The 22,067-nt window shown below is 43.5% G+C and overlaps 1 protein-coding gene across 1 annotated transcript in view; it reads left to right on the forward strand.

Annotated features, from left to right (window-relative positions):
• The window catches only part of FOXN4 (forkhead box N4), a 79,720-nt gene that overhangs the window by 24,193 nt on the left and 33,460 nt on the right, over window positions 1-22,067 (forward strand). The gene's annotated exons all lie outside the window — the stretch shown is intronic.

Here is a 22,067-nt window from a genome sequence, read left to right on the forward strand (position 1 = left end):
TAATATTGAATTTAAATGTCTTCTTGATACTTTGGCGTAACCTACTATTAGTTTAACAGTATGTCTGTAGTAAGAATTTGCAAGTTGAACCACCACATTCCTACTGATAAGCAACAGGCAAGTTTTCTGTGATGCAATTTTTGGGCAGAATGAGTGGATTCATGTTAACGCCACAATCTTATATATGCACAGAACCACTATGAGTTAATTTCATGCACAGAGGCTAGACAACAGGCATTGGCACAACATTGGAGAGTTTCCACTTTTTCCATCAAAACAGAAGCCCACCCACATGATGGGTACTTTTCACCAATTTTTGGGGAATTCACAGTTGATAAACTATTATGTCTAGACATCCTTTACTAACTAGTGGAATGAATCCGAAGAGATTATTTATTAGTGAGGACTGAAGTAAGAAAGGCAATGAATTACTGCCAAGTTTTTTACCATTAGGGGAAGTCATCTGGTTAGTAGCTGTCACTTACCAATGGCTGCACCTGGCCTTTGGTCCCACTCCACTATTTGTGGCCACATATTTTGATTTGAATTCTCTAATGGCCCATGTGGCCGAGCTGTCAAGGCTTAATCTCTGACGTGAGGAGCAATTGAACTCGGATACTGCCTGGCATGAGCAATAACACTCAATAAATGTACCTTTTCAATCAGGATTATATATAGTAAAGAATGTAGGTCTTTATTCACAACAAAAATATAACTAAAAAACATGAAGATGCGATGCCAGTGCTAGTGAAAAAGTGTGACATATTTAAAAACAGCACTTCCATTAGTCCAGTACAAGCAAATCTTCTAGGGCATTGCTGCGGAAGAGTTTGGCTGGATGTACTTCAGGTGTAGGATATCCAGACATATCTAGGAGTCGATTTCCCAAAGTGATCAAGCCAATTTATGGTCAGACAGAGCTCTGACATGGATAGACTGCATTCAAAAGGCAGACAAGAATGAAGCTCTGAATGTTCTGAGGGCTGCGCCGTGGGCTGCCTTAAAAGCAGAGTATCTGGAATTGCCTTAGCCATGTGTTAGGAACTGCTACTTTGAAATGGATGGATGGTGCCCTAGAAGAGTTTTCTTTTGTTAAACACAATTTTATTGGTATTTTTGATAAATTGGACTTTTTACAATAAATTTGATCAGGATACAAAGATCACATAAACATCACTATAAATCATTCTGCAATTAACCCATAAAACCTTCCCCTCCCCATCCCTTAAACTCCAGTCCCTATCACATCATGTATCTCTGCATTACAATCATAGTCTACACACCTCTCACCTCAAAATTTACATGGTCAGAATTTGCTACTACATATTCTCTGTTCCTGATGTACATTTTCATAATTTGCTGAAATTACAGACAGCATTTGCTACTACATATTCTATATTCCTGGTTTACATTTTCAGAATTTTCTGAAATTACTACTATGTGCTTTCCTCCCCACATACATCCACCTTGTTAGGATCCTATAGACAATCCAATAATTTATCCCATGCTCAAGCCCTGTCAATTGATCCTCTTCCTTTCCTCACTTCTGCGGGCCCTAGCTGCCTTCCAGTGCAGAGTTATCTCACGTCTAGCAAGTGCCCGGGCCAAGTCAATAAACCCTGTAGTATTTTTGCACTTGGCAGATCTAGGAAATCCCTCCTGAAGACAGATCAAGGGAGCACAATCAATCATTCTCTGCTGCACCAAATTAATGCAGGACACTACAGCCCTAAAAAAATCCTCCAATAGCAGACAAGACCACACCATGTGAAACATTTTTGCCCAATGTTCACCTCATCGAGGGCATGCCACATCAGGAGCACGAAAAATCTGAGATATTTTACCCGGAGTCAGATACGCCCTATGTAAATAATAGAAATTAATCAACTTAAATGTAGCATTCCTAGATACAGTATATGAACATGCAAGTATTTTTGCCCAGTCTGCTTCAAAAACGGGATGTGCAGAATAATCTTCCCTTTTCTCTCCTACTAGAGGTGTTACTATATCATTCTGTAGTGCCTGGTAAAGACACGTCACCACCCTAAAACGGTCCGACCTTGCAAGCACTGTGCTGTTGAGGTTTTTATACACCTATGCCCCAGTGAAGATGCACTCTGGCTACTACCGCCCGATGTAAAAAAGAAATTCCTCTCAGGGTCTTAAAAGAGGCAGAAAAATCCTCAAATGATAGAAGTTCCCCATCTCTATAAAGATCTCCGATTCTATGCACCCCATGGTTAGACCATTCTGCTAGGCCCCTCAATCCAACGTCCGGATTAATTTGCTCCAAACTTCTCAAAAGATGTCCGGGGCATAAGGCCCATGAACATGGGTTCGCTGGAAAGCACAACGCCAACAGTGTCGTACAACCTGCAATGCAATGGGAGTCTCCCAAACAGACCTCCATGGAGCCTAAAGGATTCTGTACAGAACATATATATCTGTTAATAACTCCATATTTGCCCACTCAGGAAATCTCTGAGAATGGATCCATAGGGCAAACCACTGCAACTGTGCCGCCAAAAAATAGGCCTCAAAGTATGGACCTGCTAATCCTCCTATAATCGTTGAGCGTTGTAATTTTGATAATGCCACTTTGCAACTACCTGTTCCTCGTATAAGACTAATCAATAATTAAACAAGTTTAAGAAACATCCTACAGGGTATAGCTATAGGTAGTGCTGTGAAAAAGTAAATCAGTCGAGGGAGCGCCACCATTTTTGCTACCGCTATACGTCCTGCCACCTATAGCGGCAGTGTTTTTCCAGAACTCTGCACATGCACAAGGACTTCTAGTGGCCACACAGTTGTTACCCTCTAGTAGGTTGGAGGGCTCATGCTATAATTTAACTCCCAGATATTTTAGGCATGTTCCATCCCGTGCAAGACCCCTAACGTCTTCAGGTTGAAGAGCATCTTTTAGTAACGGTAACATTTAAGATTTATTACAGTTAATGAATAGACCGGATGCTTGGCCAAGCGCTTAAGGAGGTTTATCATATGTGGTAAATCTACATATAGCGCTGAGTAATGCACGACGCCCTGTTCATCAAGTCCCCTGTAGACTCCTCCAGCCCAGGCGCTACTAGCGAGTGGTTTAACTGCAATAGCAAATAATAATGGGTAAAGGGGGCAGCCTTGCCATACTCCCCTTCCCACCACATACTTTTCAGAAATATTCTTTCCAGTTCGGATTCGGGCAGTAGGTGCTGAATACAGGAGTTTAGTTCAATGGACAAACCCACATTCCATCCCCATTTTACTTAGCATCTTATAAAGAAAATCCCAGCCGAGATTATCAAAGGCTTTTTCTATGTCTATTGCCGCTATCACTGCTTTCTCTTTCCATTCATTTTCTAATCCCACTTTCATAATTGCCAGAACCCTCCTGATGTAGGCGCCCTTGAAGTGTTCATCATTCGTGCCACTCAGTCTCATAGTATCCCACACACACACACGTGAAATATAGACAAATGGGTTTGTGCCGCTGCCTGTCGTCATTTGCAACCAAATGTTGCACCATAGCCTGATGTGGGGCCAGTAGTCCCATTGTACTGTAGGTGGAATTAAGTTATGGATGTATTCCCAATCCAGCTGAGTCTAGCACTCTTACAGCTTGGCACATTTGACCTGAGAGTCGAGGCTTCTAGGAGTTTAGTAAACTATCCATGAGAGGCTTTCGTCCCAACAAGTACAAAATTCCTAATTAATCTGCATTATATTTGTACTTACAAGTGGCATTTTTATGGCAGTAATAAAAGAGAAATACGTTATCAAATAAGGTTATTTGTTTATACATTGGTATGCGTTCATTTTTTTGGTCGAAGCCTACCAAAGAGCGCAGCTGTCTGGTTGCGATAGCCCTCTTTTAGGCGTTCTGAAAGCTTCCCTAAGAATGCATTCCGCCCATTACTTACCATTGGCTTTGTGTTTTGTAACTCACAGTTTCTTCCTTTCTGTTTGCTGGCTTTATTTGTTTTATTTGTCTTTGTCCCTCCGGTGACGCATAACCTGTTTGCCTGGCTCCTTGTATTTTTCAAGAGTGCCGCTTTCTGTAAACAGGCCTTTAAATCTTGTTCTTATTAAAGACAGAGGTCAAATGCCAGGCGCTGGCTTTCTTAGGGAGCTGGGTGTTTACCTTTCTTTCCCTGACTTCAAAGTGAGAAGATTTATTACAATCTTGCTGAGTAATGGGGTGAGAAAGGAAAAGCTTTTTCTAGCGCAACAAAATGGAAATATCTGTGCATGAACTGTGTAAATATTTCAGAATAAGGAAAGCACAAGTGAAGCACGTTTTTATGTAATTCGGAAGTGGGGTGGAAACAAATATTTTATACGAGCAAAACAAATCAATATAGTAGGCAATGCCATTTCCTCAGATTATTCATTGTGCGCTGCATAGTTTAATCAGAAAAACTGTATGTCTGTTCAAATCTAATGGTAATTTCAATAGAATTTATTTTGTCTGTAATGGCAGTGCACTACCACACCATGCATACTCAACTCTATGACACTCTATGACACTCTACTCCATTCTACGACACTCCACTCCACTCTACGAGACTCTTCTCCACTCTACGCCACTCCACTCTACCTAACTCCACTCTACACACTTCACTCTGGGAAAATGTACTCCACTCTACCCCACTAAACTCCACTCTACGCCACTCCACTCCCCTCCCCTCCACTCTACGGCATTCTACTCCACTCTATGACACTCCACTCTATGCCACTTCACTGTGGGGCAATCTACTCCACTCTACTTTGTGCTACTCTGTGCCACTCCACTCTACGACACTCCACTCCATTGTACTCCACAATACTCCAAGCCACTGTACTCCACTCTATGCCACTCCACTCTACACCACTCTACTCTCTGCTACTCCACTCTTTGCTACTCCACTCTATGCCACTGTGCTCTACGGCACTTCACTCTACAACACTATGCAGCTCCACTCTACAACACTTATCTCCATGCCACTCTACTGTACTTTACGCCACGCTCCTCTATGCCACTCACATTTCACCATGCTGAATAGTAGCCACGCTTGTGTACCACATGGCTAATACCTAATACACATTGGGAAAGCCAATAGCTCTTGCATAGGTGAAACCTATTAGCTTAGCCAATGTTTTTTATTTTTCAGTTATTGGCCACACCTAAGAGTAATGGTGAACCTGCATGCAGTCAAGGTCCTAATATTTTGTGAAATCCCACAGTCAGGTGGTGATGTTGGTAATCATGTGAATTATGTTGATTTCATTGTTTAAAGGTTGTACGATTACTTATTTGCAATATAAAAATTATCGAATAGTAAATGAACCAAGGTGTAGCCTCTGCATACAACATGTTCCCCAGGAAGATACCTACTTTACCTGCTTTGTCAGTTGTTAGCAGAGATCTGAAGTCCCGGTCAAGTGAGAGCAGCTACTCGTTTCTTTACTTTTAGCGATTGACGTATATGGCGTAGAGGTAGACGAACAAATAGACAAAGTAGGAGCACATGATGTGCGACCTCGTGAGAGCTCTGTGTTAGCTTATTGGGAGACTGGTATTTAAACAGTTATTTAAGGATGAAACTGCGGAACCATCAAAGCGACATGTCAGCCATTGAGGGCAATGTCATAGGGCTTTGCTTTTAAGAAAATAACATCTTTAAATGAAAGACTTTACTTCGCCGGATTGAAACCTACCCTTCCATAACCTCAACCACAAATATCTCCAGTGGGTTTGGAAGTTTACATAATAATAGTAAAATGGGAGGTTGGCAAGCTGCCTATTAGACAAACACATCCCTGTGTAAACATTGCAAAGTTCATAAGTTTGTCCTGATTGTATCACCGAGAGAACAGTTTGAAAGTATTTACAGACTTCTTTAGAGCTTTATAGTCAGAACTAAAGAAAGATCCTACTGCTTAACAGAAGAAGACATCAGAAGACTGCCAGCCAGCTCGCTGTTCATTGCATGGGGTAATCCAAGGTTTTTATACTTGAACCCAAATCGGAGGAGGGAGACCGGGGGTGCAAGGTCCAGATTGACCCTCGGATATGACTGTTAACAAGAACAGAAAAAGTGCCTGCACTTAGGCACTAAGATGGAAAGGTTACAGAGATTTCCTAGGGTGGCAAGTCTCCCTGGGGAAAACAATAAACGCTTTGCAGGCCTGTGAATAGAGGTATCCTGAGTGCCGTACATCATGGAGTTATCCTGGGTGCCGTACATCATGGAGTGATCCTGTGTGCGTACGTACATCATGGAGTGATCCTGTTTGCGTACATCATGTGGGTGAGTAGGAAAAGACACAAATCATGCACATTAACCACCTTCAGGGTCTCTTCGATGTGTGCTTGTGTATGGACAGAAAGGCAATGGTGGATCTGACCGTATTACAGGATCCTCGCCGCTAACTACGGCAACGCACTCTACGCCGGAATAAACAAAAACCTCATCCGCAAGCTACAGAACATCCAGAACGCCGCCGCAAGACTGGTCCTCAACCTGCCAAAACACTGCCACATCTCCCAGCACCTGCGTACACTCCACTGGCTTCCCGTCGAGGCGAGAATCACCTTTAAGATGCTCACCCACGCACACAAGGCCCTCCACGGCACCGGACCAGCATACCTGAACAGCCGACTCAAATTCCACGCACCCCAAAGGACCCTACGATCAGCCCAGCTCTCCTACGCCGTGGTCCCCCGCACCAGAAAGACCAGATCGGGAGGCCGCTCCTTCTCCTTCGTCGCTGCCAAAGCATGAAACGCCCTTCCGCTCCACCTCAGACAGACAACATCGCTCACCATCTTCGCAAGAAACCTCAAAACCTGGCTCTTCGACAGACCCCCTCCTTGATGGAATGGAACCTGCATCCCCCCCCCCCCCCTAGCGCCTTGAGACCCTTACGGGTGAGTAGTCGCGCTTTAACAAACCCCTGATTGATTGATTGATTTCTACGCCTATGTAGGGAAACTCTGGTGGGCTGCCTAATACTGCTACATCTGGCTGTTACTGCCACCCAACCATCAGGATGGGCCCTAATTCATTATGCCCTTTCAGAAACAAGTGCCACATTGAGTACCCCAGGTACATCTTTGGAGGTATGTCAGATAACTGACACCTTATCCTCACCCCCCACGCGTTACTGATACTAGGGGCATTAGTAACCCTGGGGAAGGTGGAGTTGCTGGGGATTTAATGTTAGCAGGTGGTCTGTAAGTGGCAGACACCATATTACCAGACTTCCCGCAAATTTCATAATTCCGATGGGGTTCGATTACAGTACTGCTGAGCACAATATTTATTAATATCATGTGGCCTAGTGGCGCCCCAGAGCCACTTTGCAAAAACAAATGGAGTGGTATTACAAAAAAACATAACAGGCCCTGAATACATCACATACCATGTGTTTGAACAAGGCGTACTTTTATTTACTACGTGCTCAAAACTTTCATGCACGACTACTTCTGCATCTTGGTCACATATCCCTTCCTTTGTTTAACAAGCATTGGCAATATGTCTTGACTTTAATGTGCTAACGCATGACTGAGCTATTGACTTAACACTACTTGTGCATACAAGAAGATTTATCTATTAATGTTTTTGACATAATTTCTAATTTATTTATAATTCCAAGAGTGGATATTCTCCCAGAGGATCCAATGGCTGAAGTGGACTGACCCGTTTCCTAATGCTGTATGATCCGTTGGACAGAAAACCTGCACCCAACAGTACAATATTTTTGTAAACATTGTTTAGTTTACATTACTTAGGTCAGACAATAGTTCTTACTATGATATGCTGGTATACTATTTAATGAGCTCAACCAGCTCTATTCCTGCCTTTCCACTTTATGTTCTGCATTTAAAAATAAATATATATTTATATATTTGTTCTAAGAATGCCTGCTTTCTACAAGAGATCTGTACTGTTTTATATATGAATTGCTGGCCCCCGACACAAAAGCGTTACTGGCAGCTATGATTCAAACGGTTTCCCCCGAGAAGATCATATACAACTTACAAGATCAATCAGACACCTTTCTAGAGATATGGACACCCTTCTTACGCATAGATGCACCGGATACAGATGCAGATGTGACAGCAGCGGGCTCTGGTAATTGACTGCATAGTGCGCCACATCGGCTCTAGAAGTCGTCGCCACTCCCCTCAATTTCACTCTTTTACCCACCCTCTAACCGCTCTATTCATTTCTATTCATTCCCTCCTCCAGGGCTCGAGTCGTTGGTACGCTCAGGTACACGGCGTCCCCCCACTCTTTTCACAGGGTGGACGCCGTTACCCCTGCCAAGAAGCTGGGTCCCACAGAAATATGCTGGACATGTCCGGTGTAATTGTTAGACACCGGGACACGTTCAGCACGTGACTTCATGAGGTAAATTGCATATTGTCAGTCCCCCCACTTCTTTTTAGAGGACTTGTGCCCTGCCCTCCTCTATTCCTCTTTCTATGGTTCTGCTTCAGTATTCCCAGTATTACTATTATTGCCAATGCGACTATTATTATTACCATTATTTTCACTACCATCATTATTATTCTTGTTATCAGGTGCTATTTTCCCCTCCCTTCTCCCCCCTCCTCCCGGCACACCCATATGTGTACATTCCTGTGCTGCAACATGGCTATAGGGTCAGACGGATACGTTGCTAAACTATCATAGACCTTGTTTATTGTCGTTGCACCCCCGCCAGGGCCTATCAACATCTCCCCCCATCAGCACCCCCAAACACCTCCTGATTTTGCTCTCTGGTTCGCCTTTCAAACAGAGAACGAGGTATTAAAGAAATAACCCATTCTCATTTCCAGGCATCTTGGGGGGGGACGAGGGGAAGTGGGGCGCGAGCTAAGGTAGGGTAGTAGCTTCATCCAGCCCGGTAGGGGAGGTGGCACGAATGCGGAACTATACAGGCACATACGTACTCCCTCCACTCCTCATGTTTTCTCCCATATCCCTCCCCTCTTCCCACTACCACCCCTGTTCAAAGTTTGCAGTGTATGATTGTTATCTTTAGGAACAAAGTGTCAAATCTATGGCGACATATTACATATTTGTACCTGGGTGGAGCTGATTATGTGAATGTAACCCAGAAGAGTGTATGTACAATCCTACGTCGTTTTCTGTGTACAACTGTTTGAATACTTAATAAAGAAATTCAACACAAAAATGTATAATAATAGTATGTAATGGTTATAGAACATGTTGACTTTGCCAGTGCTTGTTTTTGATGCAATCTTATGCAGTTCTGTTACATTCATATCACCTATGACTTTGGTATGTATATTCATTTGGCTGGGGTATGAGTACCTAATCATCTTTACTGAGACAGAGACATATATTTCAGTATTAGAGTGTTGCGGTGGCACTGCAGACCATAGCCTTAAAAAGCTGTGGCCATGAAGTGAAATTGGATGAGTGATCCGTCCACCATTTTTGTGTGTGGTTATGATTTTAGGGGTGACATTCAAACAAATACTCTGTTCTGCTAGTTGAGCCTTTGCGTGACTACATGGGCTAATGGTTCCATCTACAGGTCTCATCAAGTTGCATGATGGTTTTCTTTGTTTCCCTTCATCACTGCACCCTCTTATCAAACGTGTGTGTGTGTGTGTGTGTGTGTGTGTGTTTGAGCGTGCGTGCGTGTGTCTCTTTTCACGGTTTCTCAAATGATCAGCTGTTTGTGCCAACTGGCACAACTACAGGATCAATTTGTTGTGTGATTATTATTTTTTTATTCAGTAGGTTGCAGTTGTCTTTTACAGTCTCCTTCCTCCAGACTGTTTTTATTTTTAGTGTTTTCTGTCGAGACACGGAATTATCTTCTGTTAGACTATTTGTGAATATTATCTGCGCACGTACCAAAATAAAAAAAAACTGCATTCTTATGTACATCTTATGTGCATATGCAGATGATTCGATCCTTCCAAAATCGCCAACGAACAACACCAATACAAAGTGTTTTTCCAGTATTTTTGGAAAAGATGAAAGTCGTTCATTGGTGTACCTGCTCTTGTGGTAATTCAATGTGATATACATGAGGAAGTTTCTTTATTGTTTTCTAGTGATATTATTTACATTTGATAGTGTAAGCCGCTTCAACAATATGACATTTTAAAATATTGCCAAACACAGCGTTTTATTGTGGTAGAAGGAAATGTTGTGTTTTTATTGTGCAGTGATCTGTAATATACACAACTGACCAAGAACTAAAGTTTCATATGTGATTTAATGACTTTGACCTATAAGATGAGGCCATTCCCATAACTATATGTAACTGAGGCTAATGAGTTTACTCCCTGTACAATGTGAAGCAGGTTGGTGCCACCTATATCCCCTTTCCCACAGAGTGTAGAAAAGGTGTGAACTAGTGTCAAATGCTAAGGCGAGAAGAGGGGGTGTACAATGGTGAATGTGTGCCTCAGAATGTGGCATACCGTGTAGAGGACACATGATCTGTTATTCGCTGCATATAGCAGCTGATGCAGATTTAATTTAGAGTTCATAGCATATACAAAGTGGAAGAAGCATAATCTACTAACTTCTGCCATCCCGTGCATAAGAAGGAACATCCAGTGTGCAGCGCCATATATAATGGAAGATGTAGTGTCTAGTGTCCATTGTCAGGCAGGCTGAATACCCATTTATTAGTTGTCACTAACTATACAATGTAGAAACGCATATTTTATTACCAATTTCCTTCCTAAATGTAGAATAAGCATAGTCTAGTCTGCCCTGCCCAGACCATATACAAAAGGCTTTTGTGGTGCCCACTGTTATACACAGTCTCTGGTACCTTAAATAGTTTCCACCGACAAACAGTTCGAAAGAAGTATTTTTAGGTGTCCTACCATACACTGTCATAGAAGCATTCTTATGCCCACTGCCCATGCCATGTTTTCCACTCCTGTACAGTATGAAGATGTGATGCAATGCAACTCTTGCCATTTGCCACACTGTGTGGAAATGCAGCCTACTCCATGTAATGTAAGCTAAAGGGCTTGGTGACTTAATGCATATAATATAGATAGATGCATGTGTAACTTGAAGGTCCCGTCTACGATCCCAGCTGTTCATCCTCTGAGCTTGATACAATGAGTAATGCTGACGAGAGAAACATTAACGCCTCCTATTCGTATGAACATTGTGAGAAGCTGGCCTGGTATATGATGTCCACTAATGTAAGTAGGCACCTTGCACCAGTCCAGACAACCCGTATGGTGATTTAAGAGGCCTTAGACAACCTTAGAAGCTCTAAGTGGTAGCTGTGGAGAGCAGTCTTCAGGTTTAGTCCAGAAAGAGTGTAAAGCAGCTTGTTTCACCAGAATGCAATCTTATAGTATAGATTAGGTGAAAAAGAACCACACAAAGTATTTATAAAAATATGTATTTATTATAGAACACTATCTAACACATAGAAATATCTCCTACCCGGAGATATGCACAATGCACACAATACTTTAACACTGAAACACAGTAAATAGCACGTAATAAACAGTGCACCCCAGGTGGGACCACACCATAAACTAAGTAAGTGGTATAAGAACCACGACTAGGGTCAAGAAAATGACGAGAGGACGCAGGAGTGCTGGGAACCCACTGAAACACCCAAGGGGAGTTGATAGGGACCCCAAAGAGAGCTCCGTACAACTCTACGTGTAAGAGTCGGTTGCATTTTGAAAGATTAAGGACACTTCCCAGTGGACCCTGAAGAAACCCCGGGGAAGACAGAAGGTTGGAGAGTCCCCCCCTCCCCCCACCATCTGTGGATACCCTAGTGCCCACGTTACCTACACCAGGGAAGCCGGGTGCATATCTGTGAAGTGGTGTCGGAAACCACTGTCAAACCCAATGGAGGACTTCAGGAAAGTGCCGCTGCTGGAAGAGGAGAAAGTGTCCGGTGGAATCTGAAGGTGGATTCAAGATAAGAGGTACCTGCAAGCAGAGGGGACAGAGTCTATGTCACTTAGGAGTGACCAGAAGACTTGTAAGACGAATGTCCTCCGATGTTGGGTGTTGCAGGATGGATGACGATGAACTTGACTCTGCAGCTGTGAGGACCAGGCAACGCTGAGGAGGACCAGGAGCCGTGCACGAGCTGTCCCATGAAGGATGTCGAGTGCTATGGGGTCGATGTCCGGCAGGCGCACCAACAAGCCTTTGCAAATGCAACCAACGCAGGAATTAAAGAATGCACAACATTTGGACCAGCAAGATCCAGGGGACTCACCAAAAGCAGGGAAGTCAGAGTAGGCCCCAAGCAAACAGGGGAACCCAAGAGAAGCAAAGGTGACCCTTAATTGGACCCAGAGGCTAGAGGCACTGGAGTCGCGAGAGGACCTCAAGCAGCTTACCAAAAGAAGCAGGCCACGATGCGGTGTGGCTGAAGATTATGGTCGCTGGAGGTGCTCGAGGTTGGGGCTACTTGGAGCACGAAGATCTTCTTGGAATTAAGCCAGGAAGCTTTTGCAACTGCAAGTTGACGCGGTGCACAGGGGTTCGGTTATTGCAACCTCCATGAAGGATACTAGCCTCAAACTTGGTGAGAGGGCAGGGCAGGCCTCTGGGGCTGTGGAAACCCACCACCTGTTTAACAGAACCTTACGTAGTCTGGAGGAGCTCAGGATCAGCAGACCGATCGACTTAGTTTTGGTGCCTGCGAATGCAGGGGAGTGACTCCTTCACTCCAAGGGAGATTCTTTCTGGTGTCTTTGATGCCCACAGGCCTTGGAAGGTTCCTTTATGGTGCATAGGCACAGACGATGCAGCAGACTGGAAGAGAGACGAATTCGAGCCCAAGCGAAGTCCAGAGTGCCCATACGGTAGAAGAAGTGGTGTCTGATCTGAATCTTATCCCACGACAAATCTAGGGATCTACACCCAGGTAAGCCTTCCCCTGCTTGAGCTTGGCTCAGCAGCAGTAGGGCAGAATCGTGTCTCTGGTCGGCAGCAACCATTTTGTGCTGTCCAAGTTAAGAAGTTAAAAAACACTGAGAGCCTAACGGAGGGCTCTTCCATTGCTTGGAATCATACCTTACCGTTTCCGGTGTGGGGGTATGATTCCAACATTATTGATACCCAACATGATAGGATTCGTCGCAGCCGTTCTCGAGATGGTCATCGCGTAATTACACTGTGCCCCTTTACATAGTATATGGCTGCTTCACTGACAACTTGGGAGAATGGACTCCGTAGGCTGTAGGGGTATCCTGCTCATGCAGGGGCACCCTCTCACTTAGAACCAAGCACCCTGCCTTCAGCATTGCAAAGGCCTGCTAGAGGGGTAACTTATAGGTTTTAAGTGCAGTGACCCTAGATATAGGAAACCTATATCTTTAGTAAGTGGTGCAAGCACCAACTTACACAGTCTGCAATAGCAGGTCTGTAGTTCCATTTTGAATGGTCTCTCATGGATGGAATAATATATGCTTCAGCCCATGGGAGACCTCTGGGTTACCTATGCCCTGGGTACATGGGTAGCATATACTAGGGACATATAAGGGTATTCCAGTATCCAATCTGGGGTGTACTCAAGTACTGAACATAACCATTTAGGGAGAAAGCAGATAGACTGGAGTCTTGATTAGGAGGATCCCAGTCATACTAGTCAAATACAGCTTAACACCAGGTAAAAAGCAGGGGTAACCATTGAAGCACATCCTATTTTCCTACAAACATCATATGTATTTTAGTCTATGCTTGGAAAATGAGAACTGTTAGTCAGTTGCGAAAACAAGTAGAGCACTGTAGACTAGTCTATCGTCATGTCCAGGAGTCTAAAGAAGTGGAGGAGGAATGTTTTAATGTCAATGGCAAAAGTAATGTGGGGAAATGGGGACTACTGCTCATCACTTATAATCTTGTTAGAATCCAATATGTAATTTCTGCTGCCTTAATATGTCGAGGATTTTAGGTTTAGTTTATACTGAGGTTTGAACATATTGGGGGTGATTATAATGGCGGGTGGATCGCTACCGCCGGGCCAGCAGTGGTGATCCGCCCAACATCCCAACTGCATTTACCCCGCCACATTATCATGGCGGGGGTAACGTGGCGGACGGAAAGTCTGTCTGCCGCTTTTCCGACGGTCCGCAATCGTTACGATTGCCTGCCGGGCGGAGCAGGGGCATGATATGGTGGCGGTGTCTAGAAGGTACCGCTATCCATATTATGATGCAGGGTTCAGAAGGCCCCATTGTGTTCTTATGCAAACCGTACCTCTGTTTTTATCAGTACTCTGTGCACATGCTTGAAAGCAGAAAACAGCTCCACAAATAAGTAAAATGCAGTTAACAATAATGATGTACCACAGTTACATGATGCAAGACATTTCCCCTATTATCAAGTAAGGCCATATAAAGGCAAATAAGTTAAAATATCTGAAATGGGCTCATATAAGGCTCTGTTGTCTTACAAAATTAGTAGAAAAAATATAAAAGTGATGTATTGATTCAAAAAATATTGCATCTGATAAATGTTGGCATAAGTAAATGGATTGGATAGCTGATAATATTTACCTTACGTGCGGGTTCACTGAAGACTTCAAATATCTCAACAAGAATTTGCTGGAGTCTAATTAGTAGGTTGAAACCGTAATGAAGAAATGAAGGAGAGCTGAGAGAAAAAGTAAAATAGGAAGCTGTTGGCACATCTTCTTTAAGTGCTATTTGAAAACCTGTGAGCAGATAAACAGACCTCTAGAGGATGCAAGTAGTTGGAGGCTCCTAACATGCCGTCCTGATGTACTGTCAGACTTTGTCACTCCTTTATTATTTTCACTGAGCCAAGATTCCGGTACTATTGTAGCCTACCTTCTTATAAAGCATTAAAATACATGGGATCCTGCAATCCCTTGCTAAGAAAACATTATTTAATTACTCTTACTACACCTATACACCACCCATTCATGAATCCTAAAACTCCTTACTTCCCTATACACTAGCCATCACTGAACCCTACCAGACTCTTAATCCCTCTATGCACTACCCATCCCTGAATCCTAAAAAAAACCTGACTACCCATCCCAGAAAGATAAACACTCCTTTATAAAGGCCAGTTTTTAATTACTGTTACTACCCATTTACACTACCCATCTCTGTACCCAAACAAACCATTGATATGCCTATACACTGCCCATCCCTGACCCATAAAAAACCCATACTGCCCCTATACACCACCCATACATTAAACGGGCTAATATTTGTTTGCAACTAAATGTTAACTACTTTTTGGTGTGCTTAATTCCACCCTGCCAATTGTACTTTTATTCTTCATGAACGCAAACATACTGTCTTATTCATATGAAATAAGAAGACACCAAGGCTTTAAGAATTTTGTGGCAAGGTTGATTTTGTCACCTTGTTTTATAAGAAATTAAGGGTCAGATGTACAAAGATGTTTACTGACTGGAAACCACCTGATTCACAAATCAGCGTGTTAGCAGGTTTACACTAGGTAAAAACCTTTTACCATTTTGGGAAATGGTTTTAGAAATGATTACTGATTCACAATTTGGAATGGGTATGTTTTGGGTCAAATTGCGATTTGCTACTATATGTATCAATGGTTTGCGACTGGAATTACGGTTGTTCCTATTTGAATTTCTTCCTCTTTGAGAATCACAGCAGCAGCTTTAGGGAAACTAGGTGGTCTCACTAAAGTTTTTCAAAAGGGAAAATCTTTGTTTTTAGCAGCCTTTTTTCCTTTAAGAAACTTGGACTGCTTTTAAAAAAACAAATTCAATTTTGAAATTCTTTCTCAGGGATGGTGGTCTGCTGTCCCTTACAGGCCGCTTCCCTTTAAAAGTAGTCAATCAGATGGAGTTATACAATTTGTGACTTGCCTAGGCAGTTATTCGGTGAACCCCTCCGACTTGGTTTTTGCTAACTGACCTATTAGAACATAAGCTGATTTGCAAAATTAGATACTGATTGCAAAAAGTCCAGTCGCCGATTTCAACCACTTTTTGCAACCAGTATTTTTGTACATCTGGCCAAAATACACTCTGGCTTATGGATAGTGCAAGTCATCTTGGAGTTCCATGACCCTATAAAGGAACTCAGCCTTGGCCTTCATTCCACTATACGGTCACAAAACTCATTGTGACTTGCCGTATACATATAATGTATGACAGAAGATACTCTTTCAATGTATAACCCACTTCCGAGGACTATACAAGTTGGTAAAGGCCTCGTTACTGAGTCATAATAAGGGAGAAGGACTTTCCCAACCCTCATGTCCCGATGCAAGAGGTCTCTACTACTGTACACCATTCCACCCACTACAAATAGAAGGTTCTAGATTAAACAGAAAAAGATAGAATAACAAGTTCTGGAAAGTTCGAGCAGAAAACCAAAAACAGCTCTCATTATCACTCTGTCATGCCATTGTCTTTGATGAACCACCAAATATTGAATCAATCAATCAATCACCAGAATTTGTAAAGCGCGCTACTCACCCGTAAGGGTCTCAAGGCGCTGGGGGGGGTCGCTACTGCTCGAACAGCCAGGTCTTGAGTTGTTTCCTGAAGGAGAGGTGGTCCAGGGTCAGCCATAGATGTGTGGGGAGGGAGTTCCGTGTCTTGGCTGCCAGGTAGGAGAAGGAGCGTCCTCCGACGGTGGATTTTCGGACTCGTGGGACGGAGGCGAGGGCGAGGCTGGCGGATCGGAGTTGGCGGGTGGGCGTGTAGAATGTGAGGCGTCTGTTGAGGTACTTCGGTCCTGTGTCGTGGACCGAAGTTATAATATAGCCTTGCAGCCCGCAGTCATATGCGGGGGCAAACATTTTGTATACTTTTTCTTCCCTGTTAGGCAGGACATAGTTTGACTAATGAAAATTCTCACCCTCATGTATTCAAATTTTTTCCAGCAGACCAGGGGTTCGTTCAACCGTTGTGAGACTGATGTCAATGAGCAGATTAACATGCTAGTGGAAACCAAAGCCCACAAGCAATAGATATGTGATATTTGTGATCTCCTTTGATAGAGTGGTCCCGATGCAAGAGTCCATGCTGAAGCAACATGATCACACAAAGCGTTGACAAGCTACTTGTAAAACGTTTATCAATACTATGGCCTCCTTGTAACTAATGTCGTAACAAAGCATAGGTAATTTCACACCCAGAAATACCAATACTGTGGGGGGTAATACTGAGATGGTGAATTACTGTATTATTCTCAGTGTGTTCCACGCAGGAATAGAATGTTGCAGCTAAAATAGGTACTTATGCTCCAATTCCCCCTTGTAGTTCCAAGATTTCTGGCATTTTTCTGCACCCATAGTCGGACGGTTTTTCCCTGGCCACATGTGTTTGGGGAAACACCAGAGGGTACAGAGTGACCATATTTTATGTAATCCAGATTTGACTGGAAATCCCTGGCACTGGCCTACTCTAAATTCCTCGGTATGCATATGAGGGTATTTGTCGTTGTATAAGCTTTATTCGAGAGAATTCTCATAAAAGCACATAAAATCAAACAATACACAAAATACATAGCCTTAGTAAAAAGACATTAAACACAGTACAGCTCATACAAAATTTAGACTTAAAACAGTTTTGTACATTTTACATAAAAACTATAAAAAAGGGAACCCCAAATTACCCGCTGCCCCCCAGAAAACGTCGTCGTATCGCCCATGCCCAACCCAAATATTTCGCTACCCCCATAATTATCGAATCCTGGGTAGTTGTGCACAAAATTCTTAGGGCCACTACACTATCCCGTGTCCCCAGGTTTCTGCACACCGGCGAGAGCCACTTTCTCCTCGGTTTTGCATAAGCCTGACACACGAAAAGAAAATGGCCTATACTCTCCACAGCATTCTCACAAACGGGACATAGGTTATTAGTAGGACTGTGCCAGCTTGATGTTAATTTCTTAAGGGGGATGGATCCTGCCCTTAGCTGGAAGACAAGTTTCCTGTCCATAGGTACAGTAATATCAACCCAGTATTTTTCAAGGACAGGTACAATTTTAATCTCCAGGAAACGGCCGGACATGGAGCCTGCCCTGGTGTCATTCAGCATCTTGCCTCCCACCCAGTCCCAATATTGCTCCTTGATGGCTTCTTTACTTGGGAAGGACTCTCCCTCGGGGTTATTCCACAAATTCGAAAACCCTATGTTAACCAACATGGTCTTCAGATTTTTTAACCATTTTATCTTGTGGAAGATGTCTTCCTTGATTATCCGCAAAAAGCCCTCCGCGTACTGCCTTATTTCTGGAGTCGTCCAAAGGCGTCTCCAGTAGAGGACCGGTCGCAGTCGGGCTCTGTCGACAATCGTACGTCTGCCTAACTCCAAGAACAATGGGGTTAGGGGGGTACTCTGTGGAAGTCCAGTAATCCCGCGCATGAACTTGTTCTCGGAAGTCTGGAGAGCCACCAGACTATTCCATGCCCAAAGTTCTGCGCCATATAAAGTGGCACCCAGGACCTTCGCATCGTAAACTGTCATTACTGGTTTTATTGGTTTTGTTTTTGATTTACGATGTTCTCCCCTTAGGGCACCTGAAAGCTGTTGGTGCTTTAGGACTACTTTATTCACATGATGCGTCCAGGCATTCCCCCCCGCAATCTGCACTCCCAAATACGTAAATTCCTTAACTATATCAAGCCTGCTATTGTTTAGAGTTATATTTGGGTTACTCTTACGTCCTGCAGAGAAAACCATTAATTTGGTTTTTCCTACATTCACCTCTAATCCATGCTCCATGCAGAAAGCATCAAAAATGCTTAATGCACGTTGCAATCCCATGGGGGTCTTAGACAAAACAAGAGTGTCGTCAGCGAACATCAGGATCGGAACCCTGATGTCCGCTAACGATGGGGCATCTACACTAGCCCTCATCATTCTCTCTACTATCCCGTTAATGAATAACGAGAAAAGTAGAGGGGCCATGGAACAGCCCTGCCTGACACCCCTTTCCACTGGGAAGTCCAACGTTGTTTCACTACTTCCGCCCCATTGTACTCTAGCGGAATTGGATTCATGTAGCCGCATAATTAGTGTTAGCAGTTCAGCAGGGATACCTAGCCTATAAAGGACCGACCAGAGCTTACGCCGGGGAACTAAGTCAAACGCCGCCCGTAGGTCGACAAACGCGACGTACAGGCTACCCTTTCCCAGCTCAACGGTCTTCCACCGCAATATAGTGAATCGAAAGACCTGGTCAATGGTGCTAGTTGCTTTTCTAAATCCCGCTTGGTATGGGGAGAGGGCGCTGTTATCTTCCACCCAGTCCATTAGCTGGTTTACTACCATTCTCCCAACAATTTTCTGCATGGTGGCTATTAAACTTATGGGCCTGTAATTAGCAGGTAATGAGCGATCCCCTTTCTTATGGATGGGAATGATGGTTGCACCCTTCCAAGTGTCTGGAACCGCTGCCCCCCTTGCTAATGCATTTACTACAAGATGGATGTATCTAGCCCATCTAGTCACATCATGTTTGAAAATGTCGGATGGGATGCCGTCAGGACCTGGCGCCCTCCCACACTTCACTGAACAGATAGCAATTTCTGCCTCACTAAGGGAAAATAAATCGTTGGTTGCATAAACCGGTGTTATGTTTTCAACTACCATGTATTTGTTACTTTCCGCATACTGAGGCCCAAAATAATCAACCCAGGCTTCCACTGGTACGTTGTTGTCAGGTTTTACTGGGCCCACACCACTACCCCACTTGATAATTTTCCAAAATAACATTGAGTCTTTGTTATTAGAGGCTTCTTGTAATTGGGCCCAATGGTCCTCATCCCATTTCTTTTTGGCACGATAAATGGCCAGTTTGTACAATTTCCTACTCTTTGCCACTGCGGCATGGTCCCTATTCCTTATTGCTTGCCCCAGATTTAAACGTGCATTTCTGCAATGTTTATCAAACCACCTGCCCACTTCCTTAGTTTTCTTCCCCTTTCTTTGCTTAATAAAAAAACATGGTCTTATAAGGGAGAATAGCTTGTTGTGGATATCAGTGGTACCGTTATCCCCAGGAAGGACTCGGACGACTGCTTCAATCGCCGAAATTGCACTATTGACCCTATCGGTGATATATAACATAGTGGCCTCGTTTGCTAGTACCCTAGGCCATTTTAACCTGCGCTCATCGTTACTTAGGGATGGGGTCTCGTCGTGTGTCTGGACTAGGTTTTCGGGGCTGGTATTCCACCACCTGTGAGACACACATAGGGGGTTGTGGTCACTTTCAACCCGAGGCCTAACAGCCATATCAACAACCCCACTCCACAACTGAAGGCTACATAGTATATAATCTATGCGACTCCTGTTGATACCATTATCAAAGGTGCAGCGACCCTCCGTGTCACCAGGGGTTCTGCCATTAAGAGCTCTAAGTCCATGTTCCAAACAAATTCCATTTAACAATAGAATCTCTTTGGTCCATCGCTTTACAGGTTTTAAATTAAGAGTAGGTACTCCCCAGACCTTTTCCACATCACTATCCATAGGGTCATTTGTGCAATTCAAGGGTTCAAAAGTTCTATTTAAATCCCCAACAACTATTTTTACATTTTCCTGGGAAACAGCCTCAATTGCGTCAGACAACAACTCAATAGTGGACGGATTTGTTACTTTATCTCCTCTCACATAAACATTATACAGATCAATTGATTGACCATTAACAACAGAAATTCTTAATGCTTGTAAGTCAATACTTCCCACATCTAGGGTTTTTATGGTTATGTGCAAATCCTGCCTAACCCAAACGGTTAGGCCACCCTTAGGCCGCCCTCTTCCTCCTTTTGTAGCTGGTATACAATAGTTCAAGTAACCTAGGCAAAAGAGTGGATCACAAGCCCAGGTTTCTTGGAAACAACAAATGTCGAAACCACTTATGAAGTCCACCCAAAGTTGGGAATCCAACTTGTTAGCCAACCCGGCAACATTCCATGATAAGAGGGTACCAATATCTGTATGTGTTCCGTCCCGGTCTTTAACAGGTGAAAATGCATGGGCTGGCATTGGACTTTCCATTAAACTATGCTGGCTTTCACGATTGAATATTGGATCCACAATGAGATCATCTATAACAGGGTATAAGACATTAGTGTTTAAAGTTCCCAGTCCTAAATCACCTTCTTCAGCCGCGGACCCAGACTTGCAGTTACTCACCAATAGATTTGTACCAATGGTATTACCACCAGCTTCACCTAAGCCGCCTGCATCTTTTAAAATTCCACCCATACTATCCATACCAGTAAGTCAACACCCCCAACTTGGATCCTGCCATCCTACATAGGGGTTATAAGGTATATGTAAGGTGTGGGTATGACCACCAGGAGGAGGTGGTAAAGGAATAGCAGGCCAAGGGACAGTAGGGGGAATTAAGGGCTCATTGAGTAAACTGGTTGTGACACTTGATGGTCGGGGGTAAAAAAAGGTGAGGTCTACAATACCAATACCTCCCTTATTTGTTCCCCAGCCCTGCCTTGTTATCCATCCCACTACCCTGGGATCTTGGAAATTAACCACTATACAGTCCCCCCCCAGGGTTTTTGATGTATGACCCATCCAATCAATTCTCCTAGCCCCTATTATTAGCCCATCAATGTCACCCGGCAGAGGACGATTTTCCTTTAACCAGTGCATGGTCTTATTTTTAAGCATCTGGACCCTTGGAAGCTGCTTTCTGCCCTAACCTACCTGGATTGCTAAGGAGTGTGGACTCTCTTCTGCCCTTTGCTCTTTGAATAAAGCTTATACAACAACAATTAGGTATTTGTCTCTTTCATGTTGTGACTCTGAGAGTTAGGCTGCACTTCTAAAACTGTAAAGGACTTTTTAGTCAAGTTAAATAAGTTTGAATTTAAGATTAATTGGGTAAGTTTGATGGCATATTGAAGCCTTCGATTTCTCTCCTCTGCCCAAACTATGCCTTCTCTTCAAAGACCACAAAGTGGAGTGAACAAATAGCTGTAAAGGAGAATACACATTTCTTCCTAAATTCCAGAAGGGGCTATGCACCTATTGCCTTTGCATCAGTCAATAATGCATTTTAATTTTTTTTTAAGTTGCTATGTGTGTGCTTCAAA

Source organism: Lissotriton helveticus, chromosome 11 (genome assembly GCF_964261635.1).
Source record: "Lissotriton helveticus chromosome 11, aLisHel1.1, whole genome shotgun sequence".
NCBI classification, from domain to species: domain Eukaryota; kingdom Metazoa; phylum Chordata; class Amphibia; order Caudata; family Salamandridae; genus Lissotriton; species Lissotriton helveticus.